Below are 24,587 nucleotides of genomic sequence, written 5' to 3'. Positions count from 1 at the left end.
TTACTGTACAGTATGACTCAGCACAAGTGCTTTGGAGAAATAAGTAACAATCTGAAACTAAGTCACAATACAAGGGGTTATCTGAAAATGAGCAATGTTATTGGATTAACATAAAAATCTAAAACCATATACTGTACATAAACAGTTTACATTGAATTAAAAAGTCCGTAACACACCACATAGTTTCCTGTCAAAAGCCAGTTTTAATTGTATCGCCAAGGAAATACCAACCTATGAACAACTATTTAAAGCAGAGCTTTCTAGACTATAGAAATACCACATTGGCATTTGTAGGTCCAAATCTGAGGAGGAAATTGATTTGCACCAGTATTGTGTAGCTACATCTGATTAAAAAGTCCACTGGGAAGTCAAGATAAACTGGAGATAAAACTGAAACTGAAGACAATCGTCTACAGTATGGTTCAATAACTCAACAGCATTTCCTGATCAAGGTAAAAGAGTTCCCTGTTCTTTTCTTCTCACTTTACAATTTACACATAATCTAGTGCAGCACAACACTCACCCAGTCATATTTATTTTTTGAGGTAATGCTCACTGTTATTTACAGGAAAACATGTTGCACATATGATTTTGAGTTTGTTATTTGATATAGGTTGACAAATTTTTAAACAATTTTCAAAAAACAAAATCTTTCATTCGGGGCAAGTATTATGATGTAGTATTGCTCAGGTACACTGTGAGGCGCAAGACCAAGTGCCTGCAACCACCTACTGTATATTCCCTTAATAAAAAACTTAATAAAAAACTTCAGGATATGCTGTCGGTATTGAAAGTCACCTCCCCTTTTCAAAATGTTCACCTTTTGTTGCCCTAAAGCCCAAAAAGAAAATAAATAAAATCAGACCTTTTCCAGTTATATTTACAAATTGTACCTTGCAATATCCAAGTGTTCTTTGCATGGTAAGATGTGTTGGGTTTTTGTCAGATGTACCATTTTGCATTCTGGCCAAAAAGTTTGATTTTGGTCACATTTGACCATCGTATCTTTAAGGTGCTTTTTAGAAAAATACAAATGAGATTTATGTGGTTTTTGTTTAAGGAGTGGCTCTTTTCTCGCCACCCTCCCATACAGGCCAGATTTGTGGAGCACTTGTGGCATTGTTGTCACTTGCACACAATGGCGGTTGTAGTTCAGGTGGGTAGCTGCGACTGGTCCACCACTTTCAACTGGTCATTGCACACATTGACCACTTTCAACTGGTCATTGCACACAATGACCAGTCTTTGATCAGAGAGACTACCAAGCAGCTTTGAACAGGCCTTTATGGAAGTCTCCTTCTTGCTCAGTCATCCAGTTTGGAGGGACAGCCTGATCTAGGCAAGGTCTGGGTGGTGTAATACGCCTTCCGTCTCTTAATGATGAATTTCCATGGAATGTTTAAAGCCTTTGAAATCTTTTTATACCCATCTTCTGACTTGTGCCTTTCCACAACTGTATCGCAAAGTTCTTTTGAAAGCACCTTTCCGCCCATAGTGGATTCTTTGCTTTGAAATGCACTTCCAAGCAGTGGAGTCCTCTTGAAACAGCTGTTTTTATTCTGAACATAATCAAAATCACCACAATTTATCACAGGTGGTTGCCAATTAGTTTTTGTGTGATCTGTAAAGTAATTGGTTATACCTGAGCAAGTATACAAATACAATTGTTAGTGGGGTGTTCACTTATCCAAATAAGGTATTTTACTGTTGTAATATTAATTAATTTTCAGAACGTTTTAGAATTTTATTTTCACTTGGCTAATGTGGGTTAATGTGTGTAAATAAAAAATGGAAAAAGCCTAATTTAATTTGTTTTAATTTTTGGAATATCATATAAGAAAAGGTACAAATTTTGAAAGGGGGTGGTGACTTTCTATACCCACTGTAATTTGAAGTATTTTTTATTTAAAAACATGAGAGCAAGTAACAGAAATATTTAAAAATTTTAACATACATAGTTTACTATTTACAATTAAATAAATGAATAATGATAAATTAATAATATTAATTAATAAAATACTAATACTAATAAAAATAAGAATTGCTTTGTTTTAAAAAAAACATATAATGCACATTCAACTTAGGCTTTGAGAATCATAACCTCTTCTACTCCTAAAATGCTCACACCCTCTAGAGGCTATTTTTACCAGGAAGGATATGTAATATCTTGCATCATCTTAGAAAGTATAGACAGTAGCAGTCTGGATGAAGGCTTAAATTCAAGGTAACCACTTGAGCATCAGGTCTCAACAAGCACATTTTATTGTCTTTTCAGCTAATCAAGTTGTGCACATGTAGGATGCCAAATGTTATATCATGTCCTATATTTTTATTTATTTGGATAAAACATTTTAGACTTATAGAATAAAAAAAGAACATTTGACATGAGGTTTTATAACCTGACAAGGTTTTGCTTTGATAATATTATTGTAATATTGTAATATTATTTAAGTAAAAATAAATAAGCAGACTGTCTTTGAATAGTGCATTTTCTTATCTGCATCATGAGGAAAATTGTCTAAAAAATGTTTGTATTGTTCAATTGAAATATGAAATACATAGAATTGAAGGAGAGGTTGTCTTGTTTCTTATGATGCACAGTTTGTGGTGTTGCGTTTTGATTTTGCTGCTTAACATTGATTAAATAAGTAAGTAGGGCCGTAGGTGTTGTTATTACAAATTCATCCTTGGCTCACAAATGCGTTTGTTTTAAAACAAAAAATGGTTTCACTGCTCGGAGAACAAACTTGACATTTGAATTTAGAAGGTATCAGAGATCACTTCCATTTGCGATACTTTTCAGTCGTTTCACGAAACGTCTATTGTAAGGCAACATAAAATATAACACAACATGCAACACTTGCTGTGACGTCTGTGTCCAAGATGGTTGGAAAGCTGTTGCTGTCTACTGTATCCCCACCATTCCCGAACACCACACACAATGCAAGGTAACTACATCTGCCTCAAAGAAATACTGTAAGTGGTAACACTTTACATGATGTTGGTTATAATACATATTTAATATATTTAATACAGGGCTAAAAAAGTTATGAAGTAATAATAAAGTATTTCAGTAAGCTGTGGCATTGAGACATCTTTGCAAAGTCTGATTATTGCATGTACATGAAAATAACATGGTGATGGTTTATTAAAACTTAATAACTACTTTATTAGCTATTTTTTAAAATATTTAGAACACTGATACATTATTTATAATCAGCACCTTAATATATTTCTGTCAGAAAAAGTTGGGGAATGTTCTCTGTAATATTGTTTTAATGTATTCTTTCTCAGGCATAAAAATGATGGATGCTCTACAAAGCTGCTCTGTTCAACAACATGAAGGGAGAGAGGGTAAAAACGTAATAGTTCGAAATTTGATACTGTATGTTACAGCACTTCTCCAATAATGTCACATTTTGAATTACAAATGATACATACACTTTTAAATGAATACTTCTAAACAAAATTTTAATGTACAAACTGAAAATCCTTGTAAATCTGTAATAATTGTCAGTTCCCAATCTCTGTTACTACCACACAAGTCTATCAGAATTATAAACATGCCTTTATTATAACTCTGAAGAAGTACAAAAAATAATTCTACAAATCCATGTGATCCCCTCTCACACCTATCACCTGTCGCATTCCAATTCTCCGATGTGAACACATACTGTACACTAACACAAGGGAAGACTTAAATGAAGATTGCAAGGTTTGGATGGGCAGCTAGGACAACATTATTCCTGGACTGATGTTATACAAAACAATTTAAATGGGCGTACAAGAAATTATATGAATCTCTCTCAGTGTAGTGGGCAAGCTGTGGGGCAATGGTATAGAGAGTACCTGTCTGTATAGCTCACATAGCCCAGTACTGTACAGTATGTTCATCTTTTATGTGTAAAGCAGATCTAATATCCACAGACAGCTTAAGTTGTATTTGCAGTACTGTAATTCCACCATTATGAAAAATTCAGACCTCAAATGCATACATTACTTCTAATGCTTTGTACTATATGTCATGTGTACCACTCCACATTTTCCTCCAGAAATGAACAATCATTTACGTCAGCCACTGCTTTCTCACTTCAAGAAGATGACTTGAATCTTAATTATCCTGACAGTAAGTGCACTTAAGGATTTATGAGCTTAAGGGCAAGCATAAAGAATAGCAACTTCATCAGCTGTATTCTTACTTTAAAGAAACCGATGAATACGTAATTTTATGTAAAAAAAATATGAATTAAAATAACCCATGCAGTCATAACTTCAAGTCTTAAAAGATGGATTTCTAATGTAACTGAAACACAGAATTCTAAAGAAGAAAAGTGAATATTTCAAAGGTGACAGCATCTCCTTATTGAAATTGAAAACTAATAAATACAATTGTATGACTTGGAATCATAAAACAATTAAAGAGGCTCACATACAGTACACATACAGCTCATAAGATAAGATAAGATCACTTTATTGGCCTTATATAATTTTTTTTCTTGTATTAGGAATATTTATTTTCGAATACCCCAGCTTGCTCTCTATGAGACACACAGACAGGGAGAGAAGCTTGGGGTTAAAGGCTTCGCTCAGGGGCCCAACGGAGTAGGATTCCTCTGCAGGCTGTGGAATACAAACTGGCAACCTTCCAGCCACAGGTACAGATCCCTAGCCACAGAGCCACCATCATGTACAGCATCATGTTACTAATTTGCTAATAATATAAACCTTGTTACTAACTAATAAACTGCCACAACAAAGATATACAGCAATGAAATCTGGTTCTTGGCAAAACATATACTGTAGAACTAACTAACCCCTACAAAAATGTATGAAAATATATGAATAAGCAGAAGTGACAAAAATAAATTAAGGGCTCAGAAGAGAAACGGGTTTAATTTTTTAAATAAAAACAGAGCATGAGGAAATACTGACATTTGAGTTTTGACTTTGACTTTGTCCCAGAACTTTTGGAAAGTACTATACTGTAGCTGTAACTATTTAAGGTAAGCCGGTATAATTTAAGGTACTTTATTGCTGGTACTATTTAATGTACTTTTTTTCCTTTATGAAATACTGCAACAAATGAAGATGAAAGTCTGATGGCATGTTTTTTAACGATTCTACCTCCAAAAGTATTATGATGTATTTTTACTGTCCTTTATGATTTGTTGTTACTGTTCATTTGTACTACCTTATACCTTTACTAAAATTATTTTTTTGGGCTTACCACAGTGTGCATTATGTTTTACCATAGTCTATGGTTTGTCAAGTTTTCACCTTGACTTCAACTGACCTTACTATGTTTTTCTTCTGCTTCCACAGTAAATTATTTTCATTTGGAAGAACTATGCTGGCTTTAGTTCCCATTAAATATATTCCTGACTGTGAATATATGACATGGGTTGCTTGTGATCCAGTAGGTTTCAAATTTATGAAATTTGTTATTTCGTAATTATGTTCTCCAGTTTCCACCTTCATTGGATATATAATGCCATTTTAAACCACATTTTCATTATGACCTGAGAGGAAAATAAACTACACTGAAATATAGATGAGTACTGTAGATGGTCCTTAATTGATTAACAAGCACTGTTCAAGTACAGTGCAAGTGGAGCTGCATAATTTAGACATCAACAGTGTGAGTCCAAACTGTATTCTTAACCATCTGAGATTGGGATTCCCCAGAGAGTATAAACATGATGAAACACTTTTGAGGATGTGTGAACTACAGTTCGAGACTAGAGACTTGCCAAAAACCAGCAATGTTGGTGTTAACAGTGAGAGATGATCTGCTCTTCTCATCTGTGAATAGCTCACCTATTAAGCATTTTCAAGCTCACAGTTCACTATATGGCAAGTGCCTGCAATAGATAAGTAGGAGGAATGTGTGAACAAGCGCACAGTGGTTAAAAACAGCACTGTTTAGGAAAGTCCAATTCAGAAACAACTAGAGTCTGTGTAGTTTTGTCTTTATATCTTTTCATCACTCACTTAATTAGTGGTTGCTGTGGTGTAAATAAAATGTATCTTGGATATCTCTTGTATATACTAATATGAGACCTAATCAATAAAAGGTACATTTCAGCATAAAACTGATCTCTGAAAAGCAACATTTCACCAGGCACAGCATGGCATCAAATCCAATTAACATCCCTTTCAGCTTTGTGACCTCTTTGCTTCAAATATCAATATTTTAATTATATCCAACAGGGACATTCTCCCCATTGTTATTATATAGGGATGGATGAATCACATCTTAAAACAATTACCTCCTCAGTCACATGTCAATCTCAGTTTCCTGTGGAGTCTGAGATTTATAAACCACACTGGAACAAATGCTGATTGTTTTGGTTCATTACCAAAAAAACCCACAATGGTGACCAGAATTTAGTCTCCTAAAAAATTATAAAAATATTTAAATGAATTAATAATAACCAAACTGGAATTTGCAGTAAACAGCAATCTCTAAGCAGGTCTCATTCTGTAAAGAACAGGTTACTTCAAATATGCATCAATACGTATACCATAACTTTGCATTAATGAGATGTACAGTTGTTATTTACCATGATCAAATAATGATTTTTACTCACTTTTAAAATGCTTTGGAAAATTATCAGGGGTAGTCTTGTATCATCTGTTTTAAAAGTTCTGGTTACTCACGTTAGAATAGTTAATGCCACAAGAAAATGCTACCTCACCTCTCTTCCACTAAACATGCTACACAAGGTTGCAAAGGAAAATTTTATAATAAAAGATGCTCATTCTGTCCATATGAACTCACTATTCTACTTGGCATTACAATGCTCATTAAACACACGTGCATCATAGACAAAATTTAAGACCAACAAATACAATGTTACATTAATGAAAAAAGGAAAAAAACATGTCATGAAATAAAATTTGTCATCCAAAATAATTCTGGGTGGAAAATCCACAACTGCATAATTGTAATCAGAAGGGACTGTTACCTGTATAATGCACCTTTTAACAGTGTAGCACTTACTCAAAATCATTAGAACATTTAGAGAGGATGGATGGAGTCTTTTCACTTGGCAGAAATGCAGCATATACTGTAAGTGTAAGGCATCACACTTTACATTAAATGGGCTATTATACAAGTACAAAACAACAATCTAAAAAGAAAAAAATATATATATACAATATGACATTCGGAATACAGTATGCTAAAAATGCATTTCAGCTGTGAAAACGTCTTCATGTAAATATTAGACAGAACAAAATACAGTGTACAGCACTAAATCAGATACTTTTCTAAGTTAATGATACTGAATGTCCTCCTGGATGAAGTTCTCTCTCTAATATCCCTCCACAGGTCCCTTTTTTGTGACTCTTTGTATCTGTGACACTCCTGCAAACAATTAAATTTCATCTCCTCATCTTTCATGAGGCCTCCCAGTTGGTCTTCTCTTGAGATCTGTTTCAGTATTTCTCTGATCCAATGTCAATCCATTCTTCTTGGTCAATTTAAGCTTCTTCACTCCAGTAAAATTGCAGACTGTTTCATCTGTTCAGATACTCTGTTTTATAAGATTGATTTCTTATCTGTGTTTTACTTTCATGGTCCCATCTTTTGATATTTCCTCTGTTCAACCTGCCATGTTTTTGTGTTGCTTTTGGGTTCACTTTTATATGAACCACAGAGAGCATGCATTGATTGAAGCCTTTATTATTAAGGTACAAAGGTCTTTGCCTTTAAGAATTTATTAACTTTCCTGAAATGCAGCATGTACTGTTTTTGTTTAACACAACCCATTCCAAATATACTGTATACAGTAACTCCTGACTTCCTGAAGCTTGGTTCCATTGACTGTTCAAGATCAAGAATTCTTTCTAAATTTTATACATCCATTTTAAATAATTAAGAAAAATGTAAGATGGACCGCCCCGGGAATAAAACTCGGAGACTGCAGCAAAGCACAGAAGGGCAAACTAAGAGTTTGATGACCCAAATTAGTTGCAAGACTTTATGCAGTTATTGCTTCATTTGCATCATCAGTTCTTCCCTATGTCATAAAAGGTTCTGCTTTATTTTTATATTAACCTGATTTTAAAATACTTAATGATACCACGAATAACATTTCACATAAATTACCTGCAAAACATATTTTAGGGGATTCAGTTTTATTTTGCATAGTGTCTGCATAGCTATGGGATCAAATGGGTTGCGGTTAGTTGGTAATGCTCAGGTACTGTATGTGAAAAAATACACAATTTAAAAATTACCTGATTTGCCTTTACTAAAAAGCAGCATGAAATTCACTTTAAGCATTAACCTCTGACAGGAAGTTATTTACGGGAGAAAAAATAATTATTGAAATAAATGAATTGATAAATGAATGATCAAGTCTAGTTTTATTATTTAGTAGACCAATCTACATCTGACTAAAAGATAATAAAATTGCTTTTATAAAGTAAACATCTAATACCTTAATGATATGTTACTCATACCATGATACAGTGTGAATACAGTACAATGTACAGTATTTACAACAACTTAAAGCACAATTAAACAAGGAGTGGACAAGTGGTTAGTTTACATCTCCCAAAGTCTATACTGTAGATATTTTTGGTGAAAAAGGGTGTGGTACAGTAAATTAAGCTATAAAAATTTGACATGTCAGAGGTTTACCAGAGGCATGAGAATTTTGATGTACTGTATACCATATTAGCAACTGCCCCACAACTTAAAAAAATTAGAATGTACAACAATTCCAATATCAGTGTTTCACAGATACCCTACTTATTTAAATGAAAACAAAGTGAAACTGTTTCTCTTCTCGTTACTTAAATTGAAGTTACAAAAAATGAGAGAGTTCATACCACTTAAAATTACTTTTCTTATTTATGATGTATTCAAATTTAAGAAACATTGAAAGATGACATTTTAACACAAGCTTGCCTCAAGATAAATGTCTTTGTTTAACAGAGCACAGATAAGTCATGCTTAAAATGTCACTTCCATCCTTGTTTGAAGAATCCAAATACACTGAAATGGTACTTTGGAGTCCCACTGATCAGTGGTCTTCAAGGCGCATTACAAGATTACTGTCACAGGACAGATACATTTACATATTTAAAAATCAGTCAAAATTTAGATCCTTGCACAACTGAAAGAGATAATGTGATTTTTGAGATAAGATTATTAAGGATGAAATGTATAGAAATATCAAGTTCAACAGAAAGTGGGAGTATAGAAAGTGTTCTCCTGAATGCTGCCCATTATATCTATAGAAACATGTTAAACATGTGACCAATGTGTACTGCATATCAGCAGAACATCTGCTGACGCTGATCAGGTTGGTCTGCACATAACCTTGGCTACATTACTAAAATGTTCAATTGAGGTGTTTCTCCAGCATAAGTCATTTTTTTTCTCTTAATAAAAAGTGCACATTCATTCCTTGCTATGTTTTTCTTTGATTTTCACCAGGCTTCACAGATTGCAACAATCACATTTCTTAGTCAATTGTGTTCAACCAGATTTGTCACTATTTAATGTTTTAATGCTTATTTGCTAGTCAAAATCACGCAAATATATTCCAGGCAATGATCAGTTAATTGAAATGGTGCCAGAACATGTAATCAGTTTTCAAAATATGTACAGTATAGCTTATTCTTCTAAAACCATAAACAGTATGCATAAATCATAATTGAGTGATGTTGCTTTTGAAACATACTGCAGGCATTGCAGATATATTTTTACTCTGAAAATTGCTTTACTCACATCACCACCTGTGTAGACATATAAACTGTAGGAGTTTAAGGCATCAGTGTAAATGCATATAAAAATGATCAATTACAAAAGTTTTAGATTTCCAAAAAACACTTTGTATTCCAAAATGTTTACATTTTATAGAAGGTGAAAATGGGTTGTTTTATTTGCCTTTAAAATCTTTTTTTTTTCCAAAACAGTAATAGTTAAAAAACTGTCGAGGATAAAACGTCTTTTTAAGAATATTAATTTATTATTATGAAAAATCATTGCAACATTACACAATTGAATACTGTACCTTTTTCTGCATGACAGAAACAAAAACTAACATTAGATGGCACTGTAAACTGCATTATATACTGTACAAAGTGGTTTGTTTTCTCTTATGTACAAGTAGTCAAAACAAAAAAAAAACAGTTAACGTAATGCATTACAATATAATATTTTTTAAAGTAATTTTGGTTGAAACTGTTTTGGCTTACTATTAACATCATATTATATTAACTAATTTTACTAAAAATAGAGCCTGTTAATTTACAGTCCAAGCCTCAGTAAAAGTTGTATTGTCTTTTAAAAACATGAGTAATGGGTCATTAAAATTGATATACATCTTACTGTAAATCTGATTTTTTTAGAGAACTGTTAAACCCTTCTAAATGAAACGAGTTAGACTTATAGGTGGACTATTAGGATAAAAGGGTAATTATTTTTATTTTATTTTTTATACTAATAAAAGTATAAAATAATAAAAAGTATAAAATCACCTAAAATCCTTTACACCACTCCCAGAAGCAGAAAGACTTACAACTGGTAGTGAGTGAAAATTTGCCAAATGAGTTTCCATTTCAATGTAGCAGCTACGCAATGGAAAGGATTTGGAGCCTTTAGCTTAACTTCAGTGCTTTGCATCCTAGTCAAAGATTTTCTTTCTGTTCATCTACAGTTTGAAGTAGACACTTGTTACACAACAGATTTTATAATGGCACTCCTCCAATAACCCAGGGGATCTGAAGACAAGACAAGCCAACTGCCTCTTTACACTGTGTAATCCTTAAAGGGAACAGATGAACATAAATGCCAACTAAAGAACAGGAACAGATTGCTCTTACACTGAGCAGTCCTGCAAAAACAGGAGAAACGGACACGGTTCCACTATATCTAAAATCCCCTTGTGGACTACACCAGACTCAGTTACAGAAGTGTGCTCAAGGCAATACTATAATACTGCCAAAAGAGACAATGAAGACTCCCTGCCACAGTTTCTCAATAAAAAGGCACAGCCCAGCAAACAGGAACCTAAACAAGCACATATAAAGTACCTAAAGCAATGGAGACCAGAAGAAAACTGGAGATGTCACAATCCCCACTGTTCCCTGCACATTGTTTCTTTAACAACACTTTTAAATCAGCCGATCGGAACATAGTATTAAATCAATGCAGTCATTGAAGTGATGCATACACCAATGATTTTCAAAGATGTACAGTGCATACTCAATTTGAATTGTATCAGATTCAAGAGTGTTATGAGCCAGTGAAGGCTTTTCCAAATGTTGGAACCTAACACTTCTGCCAAACAAAGCGTGGCAGGTGTTATTTTCAAATGCATATTCCTACAATGGTAATTAATTATTTATAACAAACATTTTGCATTACTTAACTTTTTATCCCCTGAGAGCTTGAGGTAAAACGGAGTGCATTGTAAAGACACACTGGTATGTTTATTGGCTTCTATAAAATAGGCCCTGCTAAGTGTGCATGTTTTTGTGTGTGCGCTGTGATGGACTAGCATCCTGTGCCTGGTGTGCATTGCTTGCAAGATTAGGCTCCAGCATTCCCTGTACTGCATAAAGCGGCTTAGAAAATGGATGGATGGATAATTGTTTTGTAATATCAATGACAATTGTAGATTTTCTTTTTTTTTTCAGTATGACTTGATAATGGTGTCAAGAAATACGATTTCTCCAAGCTCTGTACAAAACCTATCTAATACCTATCATAACACAGAACATCATTATCATTGTCATAATCATCATCTTACCGGTATAAGGAAACTGACAGCAGGGTAGTCTCAGACTGGAGGAATAAAAGTCTAAAACTCCTCAAGATCTCCCTAGGAAAAATGGAGAAAAAATTGTGAGAATACATTTAAGACTGGATTCAACAACAAGTACTAAATAAAGATTTTAAGAGATCATGTTTAAGAAAGAAGGCATGTGCATCAGGTGCATTTTACTTGCTATTGAACTTTCTAGTGATTTCTGATTGGTGGAAGTAAGCAGAAATACTGCTAAAATAATTTGGAATAATTCCAAAATTATTACAAAATTATTTAGATTTTTAAATTTTTAAAAATTAGATGTACTAATTTAATACACTTATCAAGAAGGCTGGCTCTGTGTTGGGGCTGAGCCTTGATCCCCTGGAGGTGGTGGCTGAGAGGAGAATGCTGACCAAGCTCACAGCCATCATGAACAACACCTCTCATCCGCTTCATGGGACTGCTAAATGTGCTCCGCTGCCCGGTAGCAGTCTGCTCCAGCTACGGTGTTCAAGGGAACGTTTCCGCAGGTCTTTCCTCCCGGCGGCTGTCAGGGTGTATAACGCTGCCCTAGGCTTGGACTGTTAGCACTTCATTTGCCTTTCATTTCCTCTATGGACAGCATGTTGCACCATTGTACTATTTTGGACACTCAATCTATATATACCTATGCACATTTTGCACATATTTTATTGTTTTTACAGTGACTATGAGCATATTTTGCACACGCCTATGTACAGTATTTATTTTGTATTACTGTACGTAATTTAATTTTGCGTCTATTCTGATATCTGCTTTGCTTGTCTTGGGCTGGGCTGCTGTAACACATCAATTTCCCTTCGGGATCAATAAATTCTTATCTATTTCTCATTATATAAGACTATCATATTATTTAATTTCTTACAAAAGATGCTCTGTAGTCACTTATTAATTCACCAGATGTTCAAGATATATTGTTAACTTCATTATTCAGCAGGATTTGTGTTCTATAAATAAACATGAAGCAATACAGTTAGACATCTATATCCACAACTGTTCATGTCCATGAAATGAATTATTTTTGATGCATACATGTAAAAACTTAAATAATAAAAAGCACACAAATGCACAAGCATTTTTCGATAAAACATGTCTTCACCCCAACTTAAGAAGAAAATTAAGACAAATGGAAAAAAGGCAGTGTTGTCAATGCTGTACAAGCAAAGTTAGAATCTATATTCTATATTTTGGCAATATATTGTTTGATAAATGAATATATTCTAATAAGCAAAGTTAATTAAACATTTTTATAACGATAAAACATTGACATTTTTATAATGTCAGCAAAATACTTCTATCCAATGATTGATAATGTTTCACAAGCCAAATAAAAAAGGGTGTGTACAAAGGAGAAAATATATTGTCAAAGTTCATTACAACTGTGTTAAAAAATATGTTCATAATACTCCATTGAGAATTGTTATCATATTGTATGCATGTGGAACATCAACCCTAAATATAAATATTTGTTAAAATGTGGACAATCCAAAGATGAACAGTTTATGTACATCATAATATATTTATAACTCAGAATAACACTTTAAATTGCAAATGAAGCAATGGTAGTGCATAAAAAGGTTTACATTTTGAGAGTTAGAACTATTAACATTACATTAAATACTGTATACCATAAAGCTCCTATTCCCATGTAAATTTGTTTTTTTTAATTTTATTTTCATCAATGTATCGAAGGAATGTTCAAGAATATATTTCGGATTTTTATTTTGGATAAAACAGAAACAATACTGTTTCTGCTTTCTTAAAAGTATAGTCCACCTGAAAGTAACTTCCTTTTTAAATCATCCCAGTTCTCACTTGACTCCTGAGGCCTTTAATTGATTGAATGCCCGCCTGACTGAATTGACTGATTCAGGTAAACAAGGTTGAAAAACAGCTGAGCCGACACCTTGATCACCTTGGTCTGTGCCATCAATTCAGCTCCGTCACTATTCAGCCTAAAGCATTTGCCAAAAGGCCCCACGAAGTTTCAGTTTCACAGGGAGATAAAAAATTATAACCTATCATTTCTAAATATAAAAGTAACAACTGTAACTAATATAGTTCTAGAGTATAGAACAAAGACTGTTCTAAGTCTTTATAATAATGTCTGACTAATAATAACTCAATAATGATTGACTAATAATAATGTCTTTATAAACTGCTAGAATTATGTGATTTCTTGTTTTACCTTGCAAGATGTTTTGACGTATAAATGCATATTGCATGTTTTTCAGATATTTTTTAAATATTTTGCATTTTACAAATGTATATGTACATCAAATCCAAATTGGTGTTTATCTCTGCCTATCAACAAGTGGAAATCCTACTGTTCCCTTTCACTATGCAATGCCGATGAGGAAGTGTCTTTTCACCTACAGTAGTTGATACTGAGATCTTGTACCAAATTACTCTCATGGGGACAGAGCCATGCCATCCTAATTGGTCCACCCTTTTTCCAGAACTTCGGATGGCTTGCGCTTCTGTGTGTCATTTTCATCTCACTGCTGAGAAGACCACATTACATTTGGGATCCTTATTATGCCTTCATTGAAGAATTACCACAGTCCCACCCTAGGCTCATCGAGAGCTTTCATTTATCATTTTCCTAACCATGCTGCTACTTCACTTGGGTGAAGTGATGGAGAAGATAAACACTCTCCATCACTTCGCCCAAGAAGGACCACTCCCCAGTGTACAGGAGCATCACCTGGCTACAGATACTGTACCTAAAGCCTAACAAAATTTGTCTTAATACACATGGTGATATGTCCTAGACTGCTATCCACATCTTCTTCTCTTCTGTGGTTGGAATACTCCAACCTACAGCAGGTTTATTTTGTGGTTTAATAAGTCATGTTCCACCACGTACAGTACCTTCCTCTTTTTCCTCTGAGTGAAGGATTTGATGGACATAACATCAATAGGCTCCTTTATATGTTATAAGTTGTTGCTATCTTGCACCACCCTGTAAATACTGTACAGTATATGTACATGTACTGTCCTTTTCATGGAAGCAAGATTGTGAGGACCTTTCATTGACCGAAGAAGAAGTGAGCCAATTAGTATAATTAAGGTGGTTTCGCCAGTGCCCTGAAAAGAGGAACTGTGAAAAAATAAGGTACATTTGTAAAGAACAAAATATGATTACACTCATTTCAGGGAAATAACCTCAGCAAGAAAACATATTGGTAAAGTTTTGTGTGATAAAAATCACAAGACACAGCCTTGATAATCCTACATTTCTTAAATAGAGTGAAGAGTAACCAGTATTTAATCCGATTCCAACATTTTAAAAATACAATTAACTCCTTAAATGACAAAAAAACTACAATTCACTGTTTATGTTTCTAAACTCAAAATATGGAAAATCAAGTTACCAGAAAGATCAAGGTTTTATTAGAGATCTATTTGTATTATTTAAATCTATAAATAACCTGCTTACAGCATACTGATTAATTAGCTTGTTTAATTAGTTTAATGATTTGAAGAAACACAGCTCTAGCCACCCAAGAAGTAATGTTAATGGACCTCTGTCTAGATCAATTAAAGTGTACATAAATCAGCACTAATCACCAGAGCCAAGAATGCATATGGGCACTGCAAAACAGCTCATATTTCATAAATGGCCTGTAAAGATCAGTGTGTTTTCCCTCTAAATGAATTGCATCTCCAGCTGATGCAGGTTCAAACTGGAGACACACCGATGTCTGTTGGGACTGGCTCGATAAAAAATATGCATATACACCTCAGAGATGTTTAATCAATATAGTCATCTGAGAACAAAACAGACCACTCTGTGCTTTGTTTGAATGCACCAAGGTTAGTCTTACATGTACGAGCTAAAGAGTTTTTCCCTATTGATCTTCAAAGGCCTGCAGCAGTTCTTTGACTCAGATACTGTTAGCTGGAATTTTACAGTTTTATCAAACAGCATTTGATTGCAAATAAGCTTTGATGTCAATGCCAATAATATATATATATGAATTGTTCAAGTACTTTGTTTGTTGGTATTGTCTCAGTTTAATTGTCAATTGTACATACTGTAAACTATAAAATGGCATAAATAAAAGACTTCTTTAGGTGTTTTTTGTGTGTATTTATGTAGTAAAAAATCAAGTATGCAATTCAACTGTACAATATATACCCCAAAGTACATAAAACGTATTTCTTTTTTGGAATAACTTACACACTGCAAGAACTTCAAGAGTAATGAGCAAATCACCTTGCAAAATTTTAATTTAACATTTCTTGTTCAAACAGTAATTCAACAGAGAATATTAGCACATACTGTACTGTACCAGCATTATCAACAGGGTTTGGCAATAACTTGGGTGACCTTTATTTTCTAAAGCAACCATTTTAATTAAATCATTGCTATTACACATAATGGGTAATTTAATTAACAGGGTTCTAGTACTAATATCTGCATTTCTAGAGTTGTCTATGGAATTGCAAACATAAATATTTACCCTCTGTATCTTGATTAGTCTATTCAAAAGAATATGTATGTACAGTACCTGTAACTAATACTTGTTAAGTATACATTTGTATTTTATTAAATTAAAAATGTAACATTGACAAACATTGTTTAATAATATTATATTATATTGTTTAATAATTTGAGTATAATGTTTGTGAGTAAAATACATGACCTATTTTACAGCTATATTTTCAAGTACCACAACTATACCTTAAACGTCTGCCTTAAGTAAACATACAGTACATCCAATACAACACTCAGCATTAAAAGATTATTTCCAATGTAAATTATTTTATAATAAAAAGTCTGGAAGAACTAAAACCATCAAATCTCATAGGCTTATCAGACTTTATTCATCAGTATCTTTTGAATCTGCAAAATATCACTGAGGTTGTGATACATTACTATTTCAGATTTCTTAATTTAACTCATTTTTCTAATCTCCAGATAGAAATTCTTCCAGAATTAGAATATCTCTGTGAATAAGTAGTTCAGAATGATAAAATCCTGTCTTGCATTTCTTTAAAGGAAGGTGATATACACTGTGTCTGCCATAGCAATCCTATGTAGCTAATTTACATTTATAGCTACAAATTGTAAATATTCTTTTTAAGAGCAAGTATGAAACTGTAGTATGGGTCTTTGTGTCCTGCGCTGATAACTTGGTTCTCCTAATTCATTTTTTTTTTATTTTTTAGTACTGTTTTATTTCTGTTGACATTCAAAGGTCATGTTATTCTTTTAAAAGCAGGTATTGCTGTCATAGCCACAGAGCTTGCTGCATTTATTTTCATCTCCTCATAGGCAATGACTGATGAAGACATCAGCCTCTCAACCTTATCTAAATATAAATCATAAATTTCCAGTGCGTATTGGGACTTTGCCTGTGCTGTAAGTAATGGTGGCTTTGGCGGGGCAGTAAAACCTCTGGGAGATGAACAAGTCATGCTGCAATGAGCACATCAAGAGGCAAGGTTAAAGCTCCTTGTTTTCATTGGCCTGGCTGAAATACTGGAAGATCCCCCCCATAAATTCTGTGAATTTACCGAGGGAAGATGGCTGTTGCAACTCACCATGCTTGCAAATCATGTAGCTGTCAAGCATCACATTTTGCATGAAATGGGATTCGAGGTTAGTTAATTTTGATGGAAAATGGCAGCAGGTAAGGTAGTAATGAACATATCAAAGAGTATTCAAAGCCATTCCATAGTTTCAGTCTTCATTTTCTTCCTCATGAAATGAGAAAAAAAAGTTTTGGAACAATCACTTGTGTTCAAAGCAAAGCCCATAAAATACAGTACCACATGCTGGGCCTATTGTACTTTCAGTACTGTGTCTAAAGACCATTTGGTCACAATTGTTTTATTTATTTACTCTTCTCTGAAATGCAGTAGGAATTAGCTCTAAATGAGGAGTTAAAAGTCCCTGAAAAATACTGCTTTATTTTTTTTATTTAGAGGTCAGGAAAAAAGTAATTGCAGTTTGAAAAGTTTTACAATTTTGGCCTCAGATTTTCTGTCTTTAATAAAGCCTGATGCCACTTCTGTTTACCTGTACATCCAAAGTCACTTATTAGTGCAGATTGTTATTAAGAATAGACACACAAGTAAGATGAGTATTTAATGGTTAATACAGAATTGCACTCCAGAACGGTACGCAGGAACATGCAGCACATGAAGGAAACTAATGGCACAGTCATGTTTTCAAAATAGTTGCAAATCAGGTACATCTGAAATCCTGTTTAAACAACAGTAAAAAAAAAAGTGAAACTGCAGTTGTTACTTGAAATCCACTTTCCAAGATTTTAATTCTGATACTGAGTTATAAGACAGTGGACACTGAATGGAATTATGAAAATATACTGCTTGCAATAACTATTTTGTTTTGCCTTTTACCAATAGGAATGACAGTTCAGAGGCAGACAATGCCTTTAGAAATGGAACACAAGATGGACAACTGTTACATAAGTACAGTACTTTCTGGAGGATGTTATTTTTAGTTTTTCAAAACCATATGATGTTTGAGTCAATGTCCTGCATGTGTTCAAAATACTTCATTCCATTTCATAAGATTCACAAGAAATGTAAGTTTTATTTGGTTTGCACAGACACTATACACTTAAGGATAGCTTGTCTATTAAATATTGTTTTAAGAATTTTGGACATAAGGTTCAAGGCACTCTACGAAGTGAAAATATAGAGAATTAAAATGATTAAACAGATGAGAAAGAGAAAAATAAAAAAATAAAAATGTTATAATGCATAAAACAAATGAATACTTGATCAAACTTTAAAATAAAAAAACAGTTTAAAATCAGAAAGCTGAATTATACTAATTCTAAAAACTGTTATTCATTCTTCATTTACTTTTAACTTTTAATTTTTAATGTACTTTTAGAAACTTTTAACTGGTGACCCTGTGATTTACTATGGCACCAAATTCTATCACCACAAAACCTATATACTGTACAGTATTTCATATAAAGGTAACCTAGATTTAAAATTGTGATCTAAGAAATGATTTTAAAAATATTCTGAACGGTAATGTTATTGTTGTTGGGTCATTTAGTAACCCAGAGGTCATTTCTGCCTGTGACTGATTCAAGGCTGGGCCTATTTCTGCTTCAAATGAGCATATTCTAGCCATCTTCATTTGTGTTTTTCTTAACTCCAATGTGACATGCTGGTAACTTTAGTACTCTATACAAAAACCACCCCAAATAACCAGGATGAAGTCCTGCTGAAGAAGATGACATTATTATTTTGCTTGTGTTGTAGCTGTATTTAATTCAACATACTGTATATTTTTTTATTAAGAAAGCATTAATATTAGGCTTGGCCACTTAATTTAGAAATGTAGTCCCATTGTAAAGCAGAGCACAATAAAACTTTGAAGCCTTAACTAAATTGTAGACAAGCAAATTAAATGCTAGAGTTCGTTTAAGAAATCTGTAACACAAAGAAAAGAAATGAGAATGTGCTTCTGGAATAGAAGGACTAAAATAATCGAGCAGGTGCAATATTTTCACTTTATCCCTGCCATCTACATCTCAGCACTGAATATAACATCTTTCGTTGACACCATTCTGTCAGAAACTCAAGCTTGCTTGTCAATGCACCTTTCCTTGCTGCTAAAACAAGACTGCTAAAGTGAGAAGCATAATTTGTTCCTTTGCTTCTCTTTTATCAACAGCTGGTGTGGTGTCAGTTGCTTGCGCTATCATAGGAAGGCTTGGAAATCACGCCATAGCTTACACATTTCCATTTCTCACGCCGGCTTTCTGTTGAGTTAATTATAACCTAAAAGGATAAAACACAGCCAAGCACTTTATCTTTCTGAAGGTAATTTAAAATTCAGTTTGTTTTGTCAAATTTGTGACTTTATTGCTGCATTTGAAAACATTATCATACACTTTAAAGCACCTCATTAAATTGCTAAGCTTTCTTACAGTCCCACTGAAGGTTTCATTTGTCATAAAGAACAGATTCTGCCATCACAAAAAGTAACCTGGTTATCAGCTATAGCTGTAATATATAAATAATTTAATATACCAGAATAATGATTTCTAATATTGCCATATGACAAATTTTAAGTAGGCCCAAAACACTCAATTACATGAAAAATATTTGCCAAGTCTGTTTCACTTTAAAATTAGCAGTAACAGAACTCATTTTATTATATGGTATAGTACTTCAGTTTATTTACTGTAGCTGCAGATGTAAGGGCTTTACTTTTCCAGATTCTGGTATTCTGTTTTATATGTTCAGATTCATACCCCATAAGAATCTCTTTAAGCATAATCAGTAATGTTGCATTGATTATCGGATTTTGTATGCATTTTTACATCAATAAAATGTTATTTTAAAACTTGAATAACTAAAGATTACGGGGAACAGAAGTGATCAAGTCTCTCAATGAACTTTAAAGAACAAAGACCAGTTCTTATTATTAAAACATCATACTGAACAGGCTGCTATCCACTGATGTCCACATCCGCCATTTATCAATTATCATTTAAACCCCTATTTCACAAAATTATTTCATTTTATTACATCTGACAGTGTTCAAGGAAAAAAAGGAGCTAGCCACATTGTTGATGGTTTGCATCACTTCCTTCCTGACATTTAAGTAGCACAAATACTGCACATCTTTTTCCACAGAGCTTGAATGTAGCAGGGTTAGTGTAACCTTCTCTGCATCACTGGCGGATGTTCCAGGCTGATAAAAGCCAGGAAACTGGAGCTATCCCTTCTTCGATCAAAGCCCCACAGTTCTCCATCAGTGCTAACCTGTTTCCCAAGAGATATCATAATCTACTCAGCAACGTGATCTTAATCATTTAAATGTCACACTGCAATACTGGATAAGCCTGTCATCAGCACAGTAAAAGGGGAGAAGACACATTAAGCACTTGGTGAAGAATTAAATAAAGTGAGTAACCTGTCTGGCCCCTGGCTTTTGGGAAACAGAACAATCCCTGAAATCTACTTTTACAGCCAGGATTTCTGAGGATATTGTATTGATTATTTATTAATTTAACAACATATATATGGAGTGGCATTAAAAACACAAGAAATGTCCGAATACTCATTTGTTGCATTTTTAATGTTTCTCAGTATATTAGCCATGCACTTTAGTACAGCTTCGATTTCTTAAGTAAAGTGAATGGAAGTTAAGTTAATATAAAGTAGAGCTTTACAATGTTTTCCATTATATGTTAAACAATATTAATACTAAAATTATAAAAATCAGAACTGGAGTGGAATTTGGTTTGTTATTTCTTGAGGAATTTAATATAAAAATGTTGTTGTTAATTGAAGCCGGAGCTCAGAATATCCTATGCAAAATGTTAATCCTATAAAACAAATTTAATACTTACAGATTCCAATTCATGCTCTAGCTCATGACAACATATTGAAAATGTTTCTCTTATTTTCCAGATAAGATCCATGTGGTTTACATAAATTACCGATTTAACTTTGAAAAAGGTTATGTGAAATTTGTGCTGCACTTTTTCTAAGTTGTTTTTTAAATGTTTCCCTTTCCAAAAATATTCCAGTTATAGCACTTGAAGTATTAAGTTTGCTTTCACTTGTCTCCAGAGATGCTGAGAACCTTAGCTCAAAAAAATCTCAGCTCTTTCAGATTTCCTATATAAATCCCTCCTCTCTTTCCTCTGCAAATCTTTATTCTAGGCCCTGTGCCAATTTTTTATGAACTGTTTTGGGATCAATTTATCACTTTTGAGAACAAAGAGGGTAATATCTGGGGATACCATGTATCCATTTGATTTATGGGGCTCTAGAAAGAAGGGGCATTTTCAGGTCACGCAAATTCTGGGCACTGAGAGGATTTTTTTTCTGAATACATTTGTGATCTAGCTTTTTATTAGAGACTACTGGATCTTTATATGGTATAAGGCATACTGAATAATTCCATTCACTTTATATAACAAATTCAGATGCTTCTAAATATGAAGAGCAACCACTAGTCTGTGCTGTTAAATAAGAAATCTTTTTAGCTGTTACTGACCCACTTTTAAGCATGAGGCGAAATATGACAGAATACCCTTAGAACTTTGCCTCTTAATCACTGCAGCACTCTTAAGACCATCCTAATGACAACATACTGCATTTAGGTCTTTATATGTTTAGACAGATAGGTTTAAAATCTTAGTATGAAACCAAAACACATCAGAAATGACAGTACTGTGTAACAACATCTTAATCATCGCTTAATTTTCTGTTACAGAATTTTTCAATGACTTGCAGCTCTCCTTCCATTAATTCTGTACAGTTTATTGCTACCAAGTTCTACTAAGTTCTTTCGAGGTTCTTTTTTAAAAATACAAGATTATTTAATTTGCCTACCTAACAAAGAGCCACACACCATCATCAGACAAAGCAATGAATCAGTGGAAGAAAATCCTTTCAAATTAAAACTTCTCAACACCTCTAATTTTAACATACTAAGTTCTACTTCAGTCCTCACGTAATGTTACACTATTCCATTCTGAAACCACATATGATGCCTTTATTTGCAATCACATGAAGGATTCGTTTTATAGAGGTGGCAATCTCTTTTTTACCTTGACGACGTACTGTATATTGAATCAGTATGGTAGAGTTTATCTTTCAAGCACAAGCAGTGAAAATGGAAAAGAAGGTACTGTACAGTATACTGTACTGTATGTACAGTATGAAGTCAGCTGTACCTAATTTCTTAAGTATAGTATAATACAGGATTAACCATCGGTGATGGAGATGCTTCCATTTTTCCAAAGCAGTTTTACAGAAAAGGTCTTACAGTATTTATAAATATATAAATTGCACTACATGACCTACTGTTATAGAAGTCCTTATGAAAATCATAATCCTTATGAACCCCCTACCTCTTCTTTTATTAAAGTTCAATGTTATTGATATTGCAGTACTGTACCTGTAGTAGATGTCAGGTTCTAATACTCACCAGCGTTGACTATGAAATACTACTCACAATGGTTGATTTTATTTATCAGGAAGTAAGTAAAAAAATGGGAAACAGGAAAAGTAGCAGATCTAACCCAAAGGTGTAAGTCAATCTTAGATGGCAACATGCTGAGACAATTCATTATGGCTAATCCTTTCTCCTTTTAAAGTTTTTGTTGCTCTTTCAATGCCAAAGTGTTTCTTTTTGATTTGCAGAAGAAAAACAAAATACAGTGCTGCACATGTGACACGTGACATGACTTAAATTGCCTATAAATAATGAAATACTGTATAATACAGTATATAATACTGCTAAAAAATAACTTCACATTCACAATAAGAATAGAAGAAATTTAAAATGTTATGTTCTCAGATTTCAAATTTCTTTCCATTGTCATCAGGTATTAAGATGATTAAAATACATCTGGTTGCAATTATGTGACCGATTTTTAAGACATTACTCTAAAAATATAAATCTAAAATACACTGCTGTGTTTTACTGTTGTTTTTTGTTTGTTAATGATAGAGAAAACGATAAGATGACCACAGAAAGTAATGCATAATAATCAGAATGAATTAATTGCATTTATATAGTGCTTTTTATTCTAAAGGAACACTGGGACACTAGAGTTAACACCATTCCTCTTATGCCAATGCCAATGGATCTTTAGTTATTGAGTAATCATGATCTTTATTGAATGTATCTGAAGGATGGCAAGTCCTATAGTCCAATGTCCTGAAGCACTATAATGAAATATTGGTAGGGAAAATCTGGTACAAAGAGAATAACACAACCTTCAAGTCTACTAACACCTTGCATAGTTTCTGAGACAAGTCATGCATCTATTTTAAAGAGAGCGTACTGTATCCTGGACAAGTAGTGGGGAGGGACAGCAGTGACTGCTAGCACCTGAAGCTTTCTAGCACAGAGAAAAGAAATGACTGATGGACAAAGCCATTAGAACTATGTTAAAAAGACCACAAGTAAACTAACCATACCTACTACCACACTGGTAAAATACTGTAGCTTGTCATAATAATTAATAATAATAATTGCTTATTAGAATAATTGCTTATTAATAATTGAGTGGACACTCCACTCAAAGCGCTTTACAGGTAATGGGGACTCTCTTCCACCACCACCAATGTGCAGCATCCACCTGGATGATGTGATGGCACCCATAGTGCACCAGAACGCTCAGCACACATCAGGAGACCAGAGTAATGAAGCCAATTCATAGATGGGGATTATTAGGAGGCCATGATTGGTAAGGGCCAATGAGAAATTTGGCCAGGACGCTTTACAAGAAACGCCCTGGGATTTTTAATGACCTCTGTTTTACGTCTCATCCGAAGGACGGTGCCTGTTTACAGTATAGTGTCCCCGTCACTATACTGGGGCATTAGGACCCACGTGGACCGCAGGGTGAGCGCCCCCTGCTGGCCCCACTAACACCTCTTCCAGCAGCAACCTTAGTTTTTCCCAGGAGGTCTCCCATCCAGGTACTTACCAGGCTCACACCTGCTTAGCTTCAGTGGGTTGCCAGTTGTGAGTTGCAGGGTGATATGGCTGCTAACAATGGTTAAAGTAAATTAATGTACAGCTTAAAAAAGACAATGTACCTCAATATTTGTCAACTTTTGAAGCTTCATTCAAAAATAAACAGCTACAGTAAAAGAAAAAAGGCATGTAAACCACAGAGCATAGTTACTTTCTAGTATTTTAATTATAACCAATATTATTTTTGCCAAAACAGTAGAAAGTGGTGTAAACATACTCATGGTATCACATTTTAATGTTGAACATAATCTCTATCTATGGCTAAATCC

The 24,587-nt window shown here is 33.8% G+C and overlaps 1 protein-coding gene across 48 annotated transcripts in view; it reads right to left on the bottom strand.

Annotated features, from left to right (window-relative positions):
• Positions 1 to 24,587, bottom strand: part of LOC102695388 (protein tyrosine phosphatase receptor type D) — a 650,800-nt gene that overhangs the window by 458,215 nt on the left and 167,998 nt on the right. For all 48 annotated transcript variants that reach the window (XM_069192221.1, XM_015345576.2, XM_069192240.1 and 45 more), the window contains one exon: positions 11,772 to 11,843. The gene's annotated coding sequence lies outside the window, so the exon portion shown is untranslated. The remainder of the gene's footprint in view (positions 1 to 11,771; positions 11,844 to 24,587) is intronic.

This window comes from Lepisosteus oculatus, chromosome 1 (assembly GCF_040954835.1).
Source record: "Lepisosteus oculatus isolate fLepOcu1 chromosome 1, fLepOcu1.hap2, whole genome shotgun sequence".
Lineage (NCBI taxonomy): Eukaryota > Metazoa > Chordata > Actinopteri > Semionotiformes > Lepisosteidae > Lepisosteus > Lepisosteus oculatus.
Note: the sequence above shows the minus strand (reverse complement) of the source record. Positions and strands in the feature narration are given on the sequence as shown.